The following is a 14,212-nucleotide window of genomic DNA, read 5'->3' on the forward strand; positions in this document are numbered from 1 at the left end:
CTCCTGTAAGGACTGCATATCTTCCAAGACACCACAGGTCCTGTTTTCAAAGAGATTAACTGGACACGGGTATAAAAAACCAAACAGTATTTGTTTGTCTCATTATAAAGTCTACCCTAGGATACCAATAATTTCTAGTTACTAAATAGTCTCTCTACTTTATGGGCCCTATCATGTACGTAGTATTAACGTTCTCTAAGAACAGCATTTGAGGTTATCTTTCTCCTCGCTTACATGAAGCATTGCCAAAAGAAGAAGAAACAAGAGAAACATCTATTTGATGTTACAGTTTCAGAGGAGGATTCCCAGAAGCAATATTACAAATTTAGAATCCTATTTTCTCCAATGTTAGTAATAAATGTTGTCATCATAGAGGGTGATTTTGTTAATGAGAATCAGAATAAAATAAACATATTTATAAGCTACATATCCAAGATTAACCCAAACCTAATTCAGTTTTAATGAACTTGATCATTTTAACTTCATGCTAATGGTGACTTGATTTACCAAGCACAGAAGTCACTTCATTCATACCATCACTGAAATTGGTATCTTAATAGATCACATAGTTTATAACCTCTTGTTTTATAGATGAAGAAACCGATATCCAAGGAGTTTAAGTAACTACCCCAAGTCACACAGGCAGTGATACTGCTGTGATAGAAGAATGGATTGTCTATTCATGGAAGAATGGATTGTCTATTCATGGATTTGAGAGAGGAGGGAATATTCCTTTCCAAATATTCATTGATACATATGGAAAATCAGACATTCTCAATTTTTAATGTCATAACTATACAATCGATATCTTTTTTCCTCACTTTTTCCCTTGTTTCACATTTAACTCTGTATATTTTTATCTTCCTCTCTAGGTGGTAAGCAGTTTTCAGACCAAGCCCAAATCTAAATTAGCTTAATAGATCTGTGCATGATTAGTGTCTCTCATACATAAGTTCAATAAAAACTCTATGAATGACCAAATGAAGAAATACTCTTTCAGCCTTTCTTCTAAGTCTCAGGAAGAAGACAGCTGCCAACCCCGAATGGCAGGGGCAAGAAAAGAACAGAGAAGTGTCACAAAGACAAGCTTCTTATTCCCTCTCAGGGTAATTCAAATTGGGGTCCTAATCTGAACAGTCTTTGTGGGACACAACTCACTCTCACATCACTCAGTTGTGCCACTTTCTTTACTCCCATTTACACAAAATGACCACATATGCCCCAATGTCGAGTTTTATAGTCTTCATTTGCTTTTTTCAATGACAAAAATTCTCGAGTTTATTTCTAATGACATTACAAACTATCGAAGACAATACTATCATAGGTAAAGTTGTCCAATGAGGGTCTATAACTACAGAGCACAGGAAGATGTTTCGATTTCCTTATATTTGGTTAACTAATACTTTTAACAAACAATTTAAAGGTCTTTCCTTTGTGTCCAAAAATAGTCTTCATTTACTTTTTGTAAGGTCTCTGTACAAACTTTTTTTTTAAAAAAAAAAAAATGGGAATGTGATCGTCATAGCAATTTAGAGGTACAAATGTTGCCTAATTGAATCATTGTTGAAGATGATAGTTTGTGCAAAAAGCTGAGTTAAATTTGGGGTGGGGATGAGAATGGGGATGAATAAGGATGATAAAAATATTAAGTCCCCCATATTCCTGAGGGTGGATTAATTAAACGCAGGGCCCTTTAACTGCAGAGGGAACCCCGTGGGACAGAAGGCGAGGAAGACCTACAGTTTTACCAGCGGTTAAATGCTGGTTAGGAGTACAGGATGGCCCTTCTACCGTGTTGTTCCCTCGCCATCCCGAGGATAAGGACATCTGAGAGAGCCGGATGGTACTGCAGGCCCAGAATCCTAACTTAAGCCCTTTAGTTTAAACTCTCGCGGCAAATCCCGGCCCTGCAGCCTTCCTTTGCACGCACTGTAAAGAAAGGTAAAGGAACTCGTGTGTGTGAAAGGTAGGTGCTACGTGCTCCACCCGTGCCTTCCCTCAGGGCCCAACAGACGTTATGTAAATCACAAGTTACTCGAGGGTGCACACGTGAGAAGGCGGGGGCCGACACACGAATACTGTACTTCCAAAGTCCCCTGCACGGTGCCCCTGGTGGGCAGCCCTCAGCCCCTCTCCCTCTCGTCTCTTGAAAACAGGCCCCGCTCTTTGCAGCCCCCCGAGAGACGTGTAGCTGGGCGCTGCTGCCCGCGGACCACAGGCCGTGGCGAGCGGGCCGGGGCGGCCACATGGCGCGCTCCCGAGCGACAGCAGCTGCGTTTTGTTTCCACCGGCCGGGGTGAGTCACCGGCGCCCGCAGTCCCAAAGCTGGGCAAGGCGAACACCCGGGCCAGGGCGCCTGCAAATTTAACAGCAGGAACAGCTACCGACCGAAACAGTCTCATCCTCGCTCTCCCCTCTTGCTCCCTTTCCTCCACCTCCTCCTTCTCCTCCTCCTCCGCCGCCGCCGCCAGTGCCACCGCCACCCCGAGGCCACCGCCTCCGCCCCCTGCCTCCGCCCCCTGCCTCCGCCCAGTCCCCTCCTCCTCCACCGCGAACTTAGTCAGCGGTTCGCGCCGCGGCGCCGCGATTGGCCGGCGGAAGGCGCCGCGTCACAATGGAGCCGGTCGGAGGCGGCGAGCCGGCCAGCGCTGGGGCTTCCCGCTGAGCCCGCCGCGGCGGGCAGTCGAGAAAGTGCGGGCGCCGGGCCGCCACCCGCGCGCCTCGAGTGGCGCGGGGCGGACGCGGCGGGGCGAGCAGGCGCCCGGGGCCGGAGTCGCGCAGGTAGGTCGGAGCGGTGCGCCTTCGACTCGCCGAGGAGGACCCAGATGGTGGAGGCGGAGGACTGGGTGAGGGGACGCAGCAGGTGGGGTTGGCCGAGCAGGTGCGGTTACCTGTGCACGCCTCACCTGCGGGCCGGGCCTGCGGGCAGGTGGCTCGGCCAGAGAGGTGAGTCACGGCTTCGCTTTTCCCTTGTCTTCGGCCGCAACGAGGTGGTCCTCTCTCTACCCCAGCGGTCTGGGCGCTGCACCTGAGTGTGAGTCCTGGGGCGGTGCGGGAACAGGGTTCTGGTTTTCCTGTCTGGAGTCTCGCCTTCCTAGGTGATTAGATCTCTCCTGAGGGTGTCTGCGTTTGGTCGCTCTCGTTTGCCCCTGGGTCTGGTACTGTTGACAAACATTTTATGCTCATTAGATACTCATTGTAAGCCTGCAATTTGATGATGGTGTTGACGTTCGTTAGAGAAGGGAGCAACCTATACCCATGCAGAGAGAGAAGCCAAGAGTTTCCTCCTCCTGGGCTGCAGTTGAGCAGGTGCTAAGAGATCAGAAGGGAGGAGGCTCGTTGTTGGCTTATTGCTCTGTGTCCTCGACTGACTTCCCAAAGTCCATAGGTTGCCCTTAGTCAGATGACATTTGTGGAAGACTTTTCTTTGTGATCAGAAAGATGCAACATCCCTTCCCCCCCTCGCAAAAAGAGGACAAACCTAAATTTAAAAACAACCTATGCGTGAACTTCTTTGAATAAATTTCCCTTGCCAAAAACTTTTTAAAAAATATATCAGTATGAAAGATTTTAATTGCAAATCTGCAGCCAACTTAAAATAGGCAATTTGTCCACCGTTTTCTAAGAAGAAATTAAATGGCATGTGTTTTTGTCACACTGTCCTGTGTCTCAACCCTGTGTAGGGTTGAAGCACACAAAAGAAGTCAAACTTAAGTATAATTGTTTAACAATTCCAGTACCCTTGATGTGTTAAGTTACACCTCCTGAAAACTCTAAATGCTCTTTGAGAGTTGAGGGTGCCAGGGTGACTTTCCTTTGCCCCGGGCTTTTCTAGTCCGCAGCTTCACTCTTGAAGAGAATATAAAATGACAGCTAATCTCTTAAGTAATTGGGCCTGTGTGACTTAAGAATATAAGCCTTAACAGGTCTGATATTCCCTCAGTTCAGAGAGTGAAGGGGCAGAGTTGTCACGGAGTGTACAGTTGAATTAGGGCACTTATACCTATTATACCCACCAAATGTTTCTATTGTAGAAAAAAATCTAAATGTTAGAATTAAATATGCTGTTCTCCAAACTTATTCTGTCGCTTCATTTGGAAAGGTGTTCCAGCATGTCCATGCTAATGTGAATATTTTCACATTTGGAGTTATTTCATTTGACTAGTTGTTAAGATTTGCATTTTTAAGACCATTCCCCGTTGCTATTTCATTCTGCAAAATCTTCAGAATGAAAGCAACTTTAACTAAAATGAAAAGGGCCCTAATCAATATAACTTAAATACCAGATCCTTCATTTTTATTATTAAATAGACTTTTTTTTTTAGAGCAGTTGTAGATTCACAGCAAAATTGAGAGGAAAGTGCAGAGATTTCCCATAAAACCCCTGCCCCCGCTAATGCATAGCCCACCCCATTACCAACATTCCCCATCATAGCATTGCATTTGTTACAATGGATGAACCTATACTGTCACATCATCATCACCCAAAGTCCATAGTATACATTAGGGTTTACATAGTATACATTATGTAATGTATACATAGTATACATCAGCAAACTCTTGGTGCTGTACTTTCTCTGGGTTTGGAGAAATAGATAATAACATGTATCCACCATTATAGTATCATCAGAGTATGATACTGTATTTCGTAGTATCACTGCCCTAAAAATTCCTCTATGCTCCACCTATTCATCCTGCTCTCCCCTCAATCCCTGGCAACTAATGATATTTGTACTATTTCCATAGTTTTGGCTTTTCCAGAATGCCATGTAGTTGAAATCATTAGAGTCTGTAGACTTCTTGCACTTAGTAATATGCATTTAAGTTTCCTCCATACCTTTTCATGGCTTGTTAGCTCATTTCTTGTGAGTGCTGAATAATATTCATTATCCTTCCACGTTTTTTTAGATTGTGTGGGTATTTTCCTGCAGTGGCCTGAAATATGTGATTTTTATTTTGTTTCGTTTTTGGAAGTTGAAGGGGAGAAGTATTTTAATATTTAGAAGATTATTGCTCTAACTAAAGTTTTTATTTGTAAACAAGTTTTTATTTTTTAATTTTCAAAACGTTTTTGATGTCATCTGAGTATTTTTATGTTTCTTTTTGATTTCTTTTTACTGCCCATACAAAAATAGCTTATCTAATCCTTGATTTTCATTTACTCCCTCTCCAGATGAATTTCCAAATTTTATTTTTGTTATTCCTTTCCAGCATCCTTCTAGCCTACACCGATATTTTCAGCAACAAATGTATGCAGAATCTGTCATGTTACTTCAGACTTGGTGGAATGGTTTGCATTGCCTTTTATATAGGATGTGTGTTTCTCCTTGTTGTCCAAAGTACAGGCTCCTGTAGCAGCTTAGACCTGTGACCAGATAAAAGAAATTTGGAAGGCCTAATTATGCTGTAGAATTTATTTAACCTATTTTAAAATGCATTTTAATTTGTGCCATGTCGGTTTTCATATTGCTGCTTTTTCTTTTATTTCAATTGCCTATTTTCATTCTCATCTGTATTTTCTAAACTTCCTACGTAATTTTATTATGACTTAGTTTTTTTTTTAGTGTTTAAAATAATATCTTGGGCAGATATAACTTATTTTTCTTTTAACAGGTCATTAAGGTTGATCTTAAATAAAATTAGGCCTAATTCCAGTCACTGAATCTCTCTTCTTAGTTCTTATCACTGCTGTTCATTTAGAAATTCAGCAAAGGATAAGAGTAAACTCCCTGTTCTGTGATTTCCTTTCATTTAGGATTTTGCTCAATTGTAACATAATTGAAATTCACTTCAATGCTCTTTTGAACCCGTATGAAGGAAGTGAATAAAAACAAGTTGACAGAGCTTCAACTTTGACCTTTTCTTTTGCCTGTTGACCTTTATGCTGTCTTTTATATGGGTCATATGATTCTGCTTGTCCCTTTCCAGACTGTGTATCCTTGAATTTCAGAGTCCCTTGTAACTCTTCTTGTCTGTCTCATCCTGTGGCCATTTCCTGGACTCCATTCTACAATGTCTACTCCTCTGCCAACAGAATCTTTGACAGAAGCCACCAGCCTCACGGCTTCTATTTCTCTGTTTCCAGCTCCATGCAGGTGCTTGAGACCTTCCTCTACCAATCTCTGATGGAGACTAAATTCTTCACTGTCAAGTAGCATGTTCCTTCTGATTGTTTCCCAGGTATGCCGATTTGAGAGCATATTCAAACCTTCCTTCTTTTCTTCTATTAAATTTCTTTTCAGCATTTTGACACTCTTCCCTGCCAAATAAACTGCAAATTATAAGCAGGAATTCCTCAGGCTTCTACCTAAGATCATAGACTTTACAAATTTATGTGTCTGGCTCTGAACCCTACACCATCACTTTGAATGAGTTGCTGGATTAGTTAAGATTAGCTGCCAGTTACATAGACTGCAAAGAACAGTGGCTTAAACACAGTGAATTTTGTTTCTCTTTCACATGAAAAAAAAATCCAAAGACAATCCAGGGCTGGTATGATGGTTTTATAGTCTTCTGAGACCTAAGCTGGTTCCACCTTTTAGATCTACCCTATATCAGGTGAGATCCTCAACCTCATGGTCCTAGATGAAGTTTTAGCCATTATATCCAGGTTCCAAGTAGTAGAAAGGGGGAAGGGAAGAAGGAAGGGAGGAAGGGAGGAAAGAAGGAAGGAAGCACAGACAGACAGACAGACAGATGAGAAGGAGACAGAGGAAAGGCAAAAGCCTTTCTTATGGCAGGTCTCTTAAGGGAATTTTCTGAGGCTGTCATATAATTCTTGTTACATCTTGTTGGCCAGAACTTAATAATGGAATAGAGACTGGGGAATATTGTCCTTATTCTAGACAGCCCTATGCCCAGCTGAAATGTGGGAGGTTTACGTCCTTAAGAAGAAAGGGAGGAATGAACATTGTGTAGCCAAATACTACAGTTATTCTACACCTCTTTTTCTTGACTAATGCTAACTATCTCATAGGACTCTTGGGATTAAAAAATATTACACATTAAAGCGTCTAATGCAGTACTTGACATAAAACAAGCTTTCAGGAAATGTTAGTTTATATTTCTCCTTATTCCTCTTTCGTGAATTGTCTAGTTTCTCTGCTGCCACATCATTGGTGTCCAAATCTTATTTTAAATACTTGGGCATTTGCCCAGTTGGTGGTACCAGACCATAGTGTCGTACCTTTTCATGAGAAGGAGCAACGCATTATTACTCAATGTCAGCATTTATTTCTTTGTTTAAAACATGCCTTAGATTAAAAACATAGTTCTTGGAATCAAATAGACCTGGGTGCGAATCTCGGCTCTACCACTTACTCAGGATGCAGCCTTAGCCCTTCACATCCTTAGTTTCCTCATCTGTGAACTGGGAGTAAAAATCAGGTACGAAGATTAAATGAAATAAAATGTGCACAGAGTGCTTAATACTATGCCCGATAAAGTAGGCGGCAGCTTTTCTTTTTTAATTTGGCGTAATCTGGGTGAACCTTTTAAAAAATGAGCTCATTCCATTCAAAAAAAAAGTTTTAAAATTGGTCACCTCCATAGATATCCGAATGAGTGTTATTAAATTCTTAAGGGTTTTTTTAATTATTAAAAAATAAAATAGCTCAGCCTTAACCCTCCTCAGCTTTGATTTAAATGATTTTGAGCTGATCCACTCTCAGAAGCTGAAACATTTCCACCACTGAGTATATTTCATAGTATTTTTTTTTTCAGCAGCTATTAAGGTCTTACCGTGTGCCAGACACTGTGCTAGCTTCTGGGATTACAGTGGTGAGCAAAGAGGACATGGTGCCTGCCATCAGGGAGGTGCAGGTTACTCGGGGAGCCAGCAAAAAAAAAAAATAAAGGAAAACTGCCACTATGAAAGTTGTCAGGAAGGAGACATACAGGTACTATGAAACCATGTGCAAATGTATTAGGGTTGGAGGTTACAAGGTGATATTAGGAACAAAAAATCATCCAGCAAGCCAAAGTAAAGAGATGGTACAGAAGTGTGGTTTGAAATGAGCTCAGACAGGAGCTGAGCCAGCTCTTAAGACAGGGACCAGAATGTGCCACAAGTTTCTAGCACCATTGCAAAGAAGGAATTTCATAAGGTTTGGAGCCGTCTTTAAAATAAGTGTATATAATATATAACTTCTCAGTATGATACTCTGAAAGGAGCTACATAATTCAGGAATAATGTAATTCTTTTACAATTTATTCATGCTATATTGGTAGACTTTAAATTCAGATACTTTTTTGATATACCAAGCAGATGGATCTGAGAAAGCTAGCTGTACCTCTTTTCAGAGAGGGTCAGAGGGTTGATCTATATCACCCTTAGCAAGTGGAGTTTGAAGCCGTTTGGCTGAGTAGAGGCCATATGAAAGATTGTTGGCAGAAGAATCGGTAGCCCATAAAGCAACAGTGGGAAATGACCCAGAGATGGGAAGTGTGGACAGTGTGTTCTGCAGAGCGGACTGGACTGCTGTGCCTAGGATGGCCTAACTCAGGGCCAGTGGGGCGCTTCAACATCCAGTTCCTCCAAGGTTTTCAGATTTGCCTAACTCCACACATGGGCAGTGGGGTGCCACTTCTCCTTGCCCTGTCCAGCCGAGCTAATTCGGGATCCTTGGGAGAAATGTTGCTTCCTTACTTTTAGAGTCTTGGAGAGTGGCAGGGACACTCTGCTTCCTCGTAGCGTTGTGGGGTTTTTCTGAGTCCCGGGGGCACAGCTGCCTGCCATTGGACTACAGATTGTTTCTTGTTCTCAGTGGATACATTTAAGAAGAATTCTGTTCATGTAAAGATTTTAAAGTTCATCTCTGTAGGCAAAACTGAATGAGTTTGATCCTGGCTCTATTTCAATGCCAAAATAGATAGTCCTCAACCGAGCAATGACTTGTCTTCCAAGGCGTTTGTGAGTCGTGATGCAGTCTCAGATGCAGTGTTGTGTATGGTGGCCAGGTTCCCAGGCTTACGAGAGTTTATGCTCTGTTAGCACTGCCCAAGGTGTCACAAGTCTTTCACCTTCACCCTCCCAGGAATGTCCTTGGAAGCGAGACTTTCTCTTGCTCCCTACTTGCCATATATTTGGAATGTCTCCCTCAGTGGCACACTAAGCTAGTAACTACCTCAGGGACTTCTCAGTTGTTGTTCTTTGCCTGGAATTTCTTCCCTTAGGAATTTGCATGGCTGCTTCCTTCTCCTGAATGAAGAGTCAACTCAAATGTGACCTCAGAGGTATCTTCCCTGACCACCTCAAGCAAAGTCTCCATACTTCCCACACCTGTTCCCATCATAGTTTTTCAGACTTTGGTTTATTGTCTGCTAATTTGTTTATTTTCTATTGCCTTTGCCCCCAACCAAAATTTAAGTTCTGTGAAAGCAAGGACCTGTCTCCCTGTTTACCTACAGGCTCTTGAACCTGGTTTGTAGTAAGCTTCTCAAACTGCTACATGTGATATTGGCAAGTAATTTTACCACTTTGAGAATACAATGGGGTCAATAATACCTATAGTACCTGCCTCATAGAATAAACAAGGGCCTGGAGTTAGTAAACTGAAGATACTTTCTTTTTCCCAAAACTTCCTATTCATTTTCGATTCCATTATTTTGCAAATAACAGTACTGTTGACCAAATTACATGACCCAGAGAAACCTAGAAATCATTCTGGGCTTGGCTTCACCCCATCCCCTCTTAAACTGCTCCTTATAGAACTGGTAAGCAACTTAACCCGAGCCCATATTCTTAAGTTTCCTTCCATCAACACTTTCCCTCCAGAGCTTGTGCTGTCTTGAGTCTTTTCCAGGATCACTTCTAATTGTCTTCCAACCAATAATTCAGTTTGTAGTCTTTCCTATCTTCTACCCCCAAACTTGTTGTCTACACTACAGGGAAGTAATCTTTCTGAAAGGCAAATCTCATGTCATCACTGCCCAGTGGAATAACTCTTCAGTGACATGCTTTGCCAGATGATCAAGTCCAAACTTGAGCCATGTAATAGTCTTCCTTTGTTGGCTTCTGCAACTCTCCAGCTTTACCTCTTGCCACCCTGTCATTTCTTCATCACCAGTGCATGCACTGTGGACATAGCCTGCACAAGCACACCTTCATATACCAGCCATCCTAAACTATCTACAGTACAGGCAGGGAGATGGCTATACTCCATGGCTGTGTTCCTTCCCTCTATCTAGGGGGCTTGGATCTTCTTATCAAACACCTGCCATCTTTTGAAAATAAATTCAAGTGTACTGATTCCAGAAGACCATTCAATACGCTTTCCCTCTGCCTACCACCCCCAAGATCTCCTCATTCTTTCCACTGTACTGAGCCTCTGAGCCTGTACTCCTATTATAATATCGATGCCAAAGAATAGCCCTGCCTTCTTTTGGGTCTTCTTTCATGATAAAAGACTATTTTGTTCATTTCCATGGCTTCCTGGACCAGGTACCATATTTGGCAGATATGTTGGAAATCTGGGTAAAAATTTAGGGAGTAAAATTCGGCATACTTTTCGCCTAGTCCAGGGCTTTGTTTCATTAGCATACTTTTGACTGGTATTTGCTTAAATTTGAAAGCTCTCCTTGAAAGTTAGAAGTAGAAAGATATGTTATTAATAGAGAATTAGTTGAATGGCCAAAATATTTTATCAATGAGCTAGTGTTTATTGAGTATATACTATGTTCAGAGTTCTGGATTTGACAATTTGTAGGAGACCTTGAGACAGCTTTTGCCCATTTCTGAAACAATCCTGGCTTTGTCTTTCTATTAAAATCAATTTAACCAAAATTTGACCAGATTTTACATGGACAGCACACGCACTTGGTTTTCAGATAGTTTAAACAGCAACTGAATGTTTTTCTTCCAGTACCTCTTAAAAGGATTTTGAAAAACTCTGTTTTTTCTTTATACATGTTAACAGTTTTTCATCTAAAATTTTTCATCATGATTTAAAATAGTTGTAAGAGATGACATTTCTGATATTATAAATATTGATTTAAAAAACTCTTGTTAAATGTACCCAATAGAAGCTAAATTAATACAAAAATGATTTTATATCTATCATCCATTTAAAAAACACATGAACAAGCTCTTTTAGAAAAGTCAGGGATTTTACTTAGTTTTTCCCTCATGGAATTCATTCTTCTCCTATAAAACTTATTCCCGGTGTAACATTATTATGTTTGAAAATCTTTCATTAATTACCTTATACTTTTGTGACACATACAAGTGCACAAATACTATATCTTTGTTTTTTTTAAAGTTCTTGTGACAATAAGGTTCAAATTTCTTTTAGATTATAATTTTTTTCTAGTATACAATTTTACCAGAACAACAAATTTATTGAAATTTTAATGAATCATCATAAGGCATAGGTAATATTTTATCGGAAAATTGTCTCTCAGGGAGATGCATGGAGCTTAAAAATAGTTTATTTATACATAAGTAAATATTACTTATTGCTAGAATAAGCTAGTCTTCATATTAAATCAAGTGCTTCTTTTAAAATATAAGTTCTTAGGAAATTTTGTTACATAAGTAAGTATATGGGATTAAAGACAATATAATTCCACCCTATTTTTTAAACTTCTGAATTATATGCCAGAAGTTATCTAGCGATTGATCATAAAAGTGATTTTCAATTTTCTGTTGTCTAATAACTTGATTAGATCTTCCTCCAGTGCATCTGGAAGCAAAGAAATGGAGACTTTCCTCTGACTCCCCAAAGGATTTGTTTCTTGGTCATGAAAGTCATTCACTTTCTTAACATCTGTAACCCTACAGGTATTTCAAAATGGCCCTCTGCTTGGGGCCCTGGAGATTTTTATTCCCCAAGCAGACTCCTGACAAGTGAGATGGTTGCCTTTTTTTTTAGAATGTAGGAAAAGGGTAAATGTGAAAAGGGACAAAAAGGAGATGGCTAGAAAGAACCAACAAGACATCAGGTGTTTTGAAGCAGATACTTTTAGACAAGAGTTAATTGATGATCTGAAAATAAATTCTTCCAGAGTTAAATTCTCCCTCCAAAAAAAAAAATAAAGCAGAGGGTGGTTGGGCGGGGGTAAACCCTATGGCCTTGTTTGAAGATAAACTGGTCTGAGTGCTAAAGAAAACTTTTCAGTCATGTTAGCTATCAGCTCTAAGGGAAGAGGCCCCTACAAAGCCAATTTAAGGATTTCCTCTTGGTAGGCAGTAACATTCAATAGGATTAATGCATGGTTAATATATATCATATATATCACAAGCTAATTCAATACCAAAGTGATTTAATTACTATCATCCATTTTAAGAACACATGAACAAACTCTCCTAAAACAGTTTAAAATTGCATAAAATTTTTTTAATATGCATTGTTGCAATGGATACAAAACTAACATTGGTAAAGATCACCAAGACGCTTGATTGATAGTCAGTTAGGTCAGTGGGTGACTGGTTTCTATGAATAAGTCTTAATCCTATTGAAAAAACAAAATCCTTCAGTATTTTATCAAGAATGCTAATTTCTTCCTAGAAGGAGGTTGTGAATGACAGCAACCAAAAAAGTTTTGGTTTGGGACATTTTTTCTTTATGGAGTAAGGCAAAATGAAGGAGGGGGAGTTAAACCTAGCAGGCACCCTACTGAATAGGGAGACTTTACTGAGCTCTCCTGGTTCCTGGATGCTCCTGCATATGTGAAAGGACCATTCTCTTGCCTTCTCCCAAGAGCTTGTAGCCAATCACTCCTGAAACACTTTATAGGACCCCCCTCCCCCCGCCATTACCTATCATGTTATAGATGTGCACCTCACTTCTAACAAACCACAGCATTATGTTCACATTTATTCTCCTGATGGCTAGCGGTAGATGGGGCAAGTATTATCTCCATGATACAAATACGGAAGCTGAGTTCATAATGGGATATGTAGCAAACCCCCAACGTTAGTGGCAGATCTGGCATTTAATGAAGCAACTTTTTCTACAAGATATTGTCTGGCGCCCTTTCCCAGATGTGTTATTTTATAAAATGCTCTAAGGATTAGAAAGCTTGACTTAAAGTGATCATATGAAGATTAAATAAGATAGATACGCTTATAAAATGCTTAGTAGAGTCCATGGCTCTTAGCAGGCCCCCAGACTTTTAAAAAAGAAAAATGATATATTTGAGTTTTTGTACTGCTGTGCTTCATTTTATGGATTTTAAAAAAATTAATTCATTCAACAGACTTTTTTTTGAGCACTTAATATTTGCCAGGCATCATGCCAGTCACTAGGAATAAGTCCAACTGTGAAAAAAAAGAGAAATAATGCTTTTTGCACTTAGCATACATCCTAGAAGGGGGAAGTTAGACAGTGAGCAAGTGCAAGATATAATGTCATGTGCTAAGTGCTATGGAAAAAAATAAAGCAGGGTACAGGGCTAGAGAGTGATTGGTGATGGGGAGTAGATGGGATGATCAGGAACAACATTCCTTGGGTGGGGACCTTTGAGACAACCTGAATATTGTGCTCACCAAGCTGAGTTCAAAACCTTGAGTTTATTTGGGTAAGTTGATTCAAGTCATGGTATTCTAGAGTTATTTGGAAGGGACCTTAGAGAGTATGTATTGATTTTTAACTTTTTAATGCTATAGATATCCTTGAATGTCTTCTCAGAATAATGCACACAGACTTAAATACATAATATTTTAATATGCTTGAAATCATTCTTATATCATCTCAAGTCCATATCCTTATTCTATTCCAGTCCTATGTTTGTTCGTTTGTTTGTTTGGTGAAGGTGCTGGGGACTGAACCCATCCAGTTCTTTCTTTTTACTAAGACATTCGTAAATTGTCCAGTGTCACAATTAATTTGTGGCTGAGTCAAGGAACTAAAGTTGTCACAAAGTTGTCTGTTGCTTTTCCCACTAAAATCTAAGTAGATAGTTAAATTTTCTGAAACAATTGTCTATGAAGCATCTCCAACATTTTTTTGTATGTGCACCATTTTTATTTGCATAGAGTAAACATTCCCCAAGTAGCTAATGTGATTAGTTTGGTTCCTTTTCCTATTCCCTGACCAGTAACAACATAAATAATACCCCAAGTATTTCAAACGTCCTAGGAAATTCTGAGCAAGGAGAACTCAGGCTGGCAGCAGGAAAGGACAAAACACAACAAAATGGAGATCTTGGCTGGGGAAGATTACTCTTTTTTACAGATAAAACTGGCAGGGCATGACTTTAAGGAGTGGCTCGG

At 40.3% G+C, this 14,212-nt stretch overlaps 1 protein-coding gene across 4 annotated transcripts in view; it reads left to right on the forward strand.

Annotated features, from left to right (window-relative positions):
* The first annotated feature begins 2,619 nt into the window (after positions 1-2,619).
* The window catches only part of LRRC8B (leucine rich repeat containing 8 VRAC subunit B), a 62,638-nt gene continuing 51,045 nt past the window's right edge, over positions 2,620-14,212 (forward strand). For 3 of the 4 annotated variants that reach the window (XM_016122982.2, XM_016122985.2, XM_036236101.1), the window contains exon 1: positions 2,620-2,781. The gene's annotated coding sequence lies outside the window, so the exon portion shown is untranslated. Of the gene's footprint in view, positions 2,782-5,077; positions 6,181-14,212 lie in introns of those variants that run through there. The other variant, XM_016122981.2, reaches the window with a different exon arrangement.

The sequence above is a fragment of the Rousettus aegyptiacus genome, unplaced genomic scaffold (assembly GCF_014176215.1).
Source record: "Rousettus aegyptiacus isolate mRouAeg1 unplaced genomic scaffold, mRouAeg1.p scaffold_m13_p_1, whole genome shotgun sequence".
Classification (NCBI taxonomy): Eukaryota; Metazoa; Chordata; class Mammalia; order Chiroptera; family Pteropodidae; genus Rousettus; species Rousettus aegyptiacus.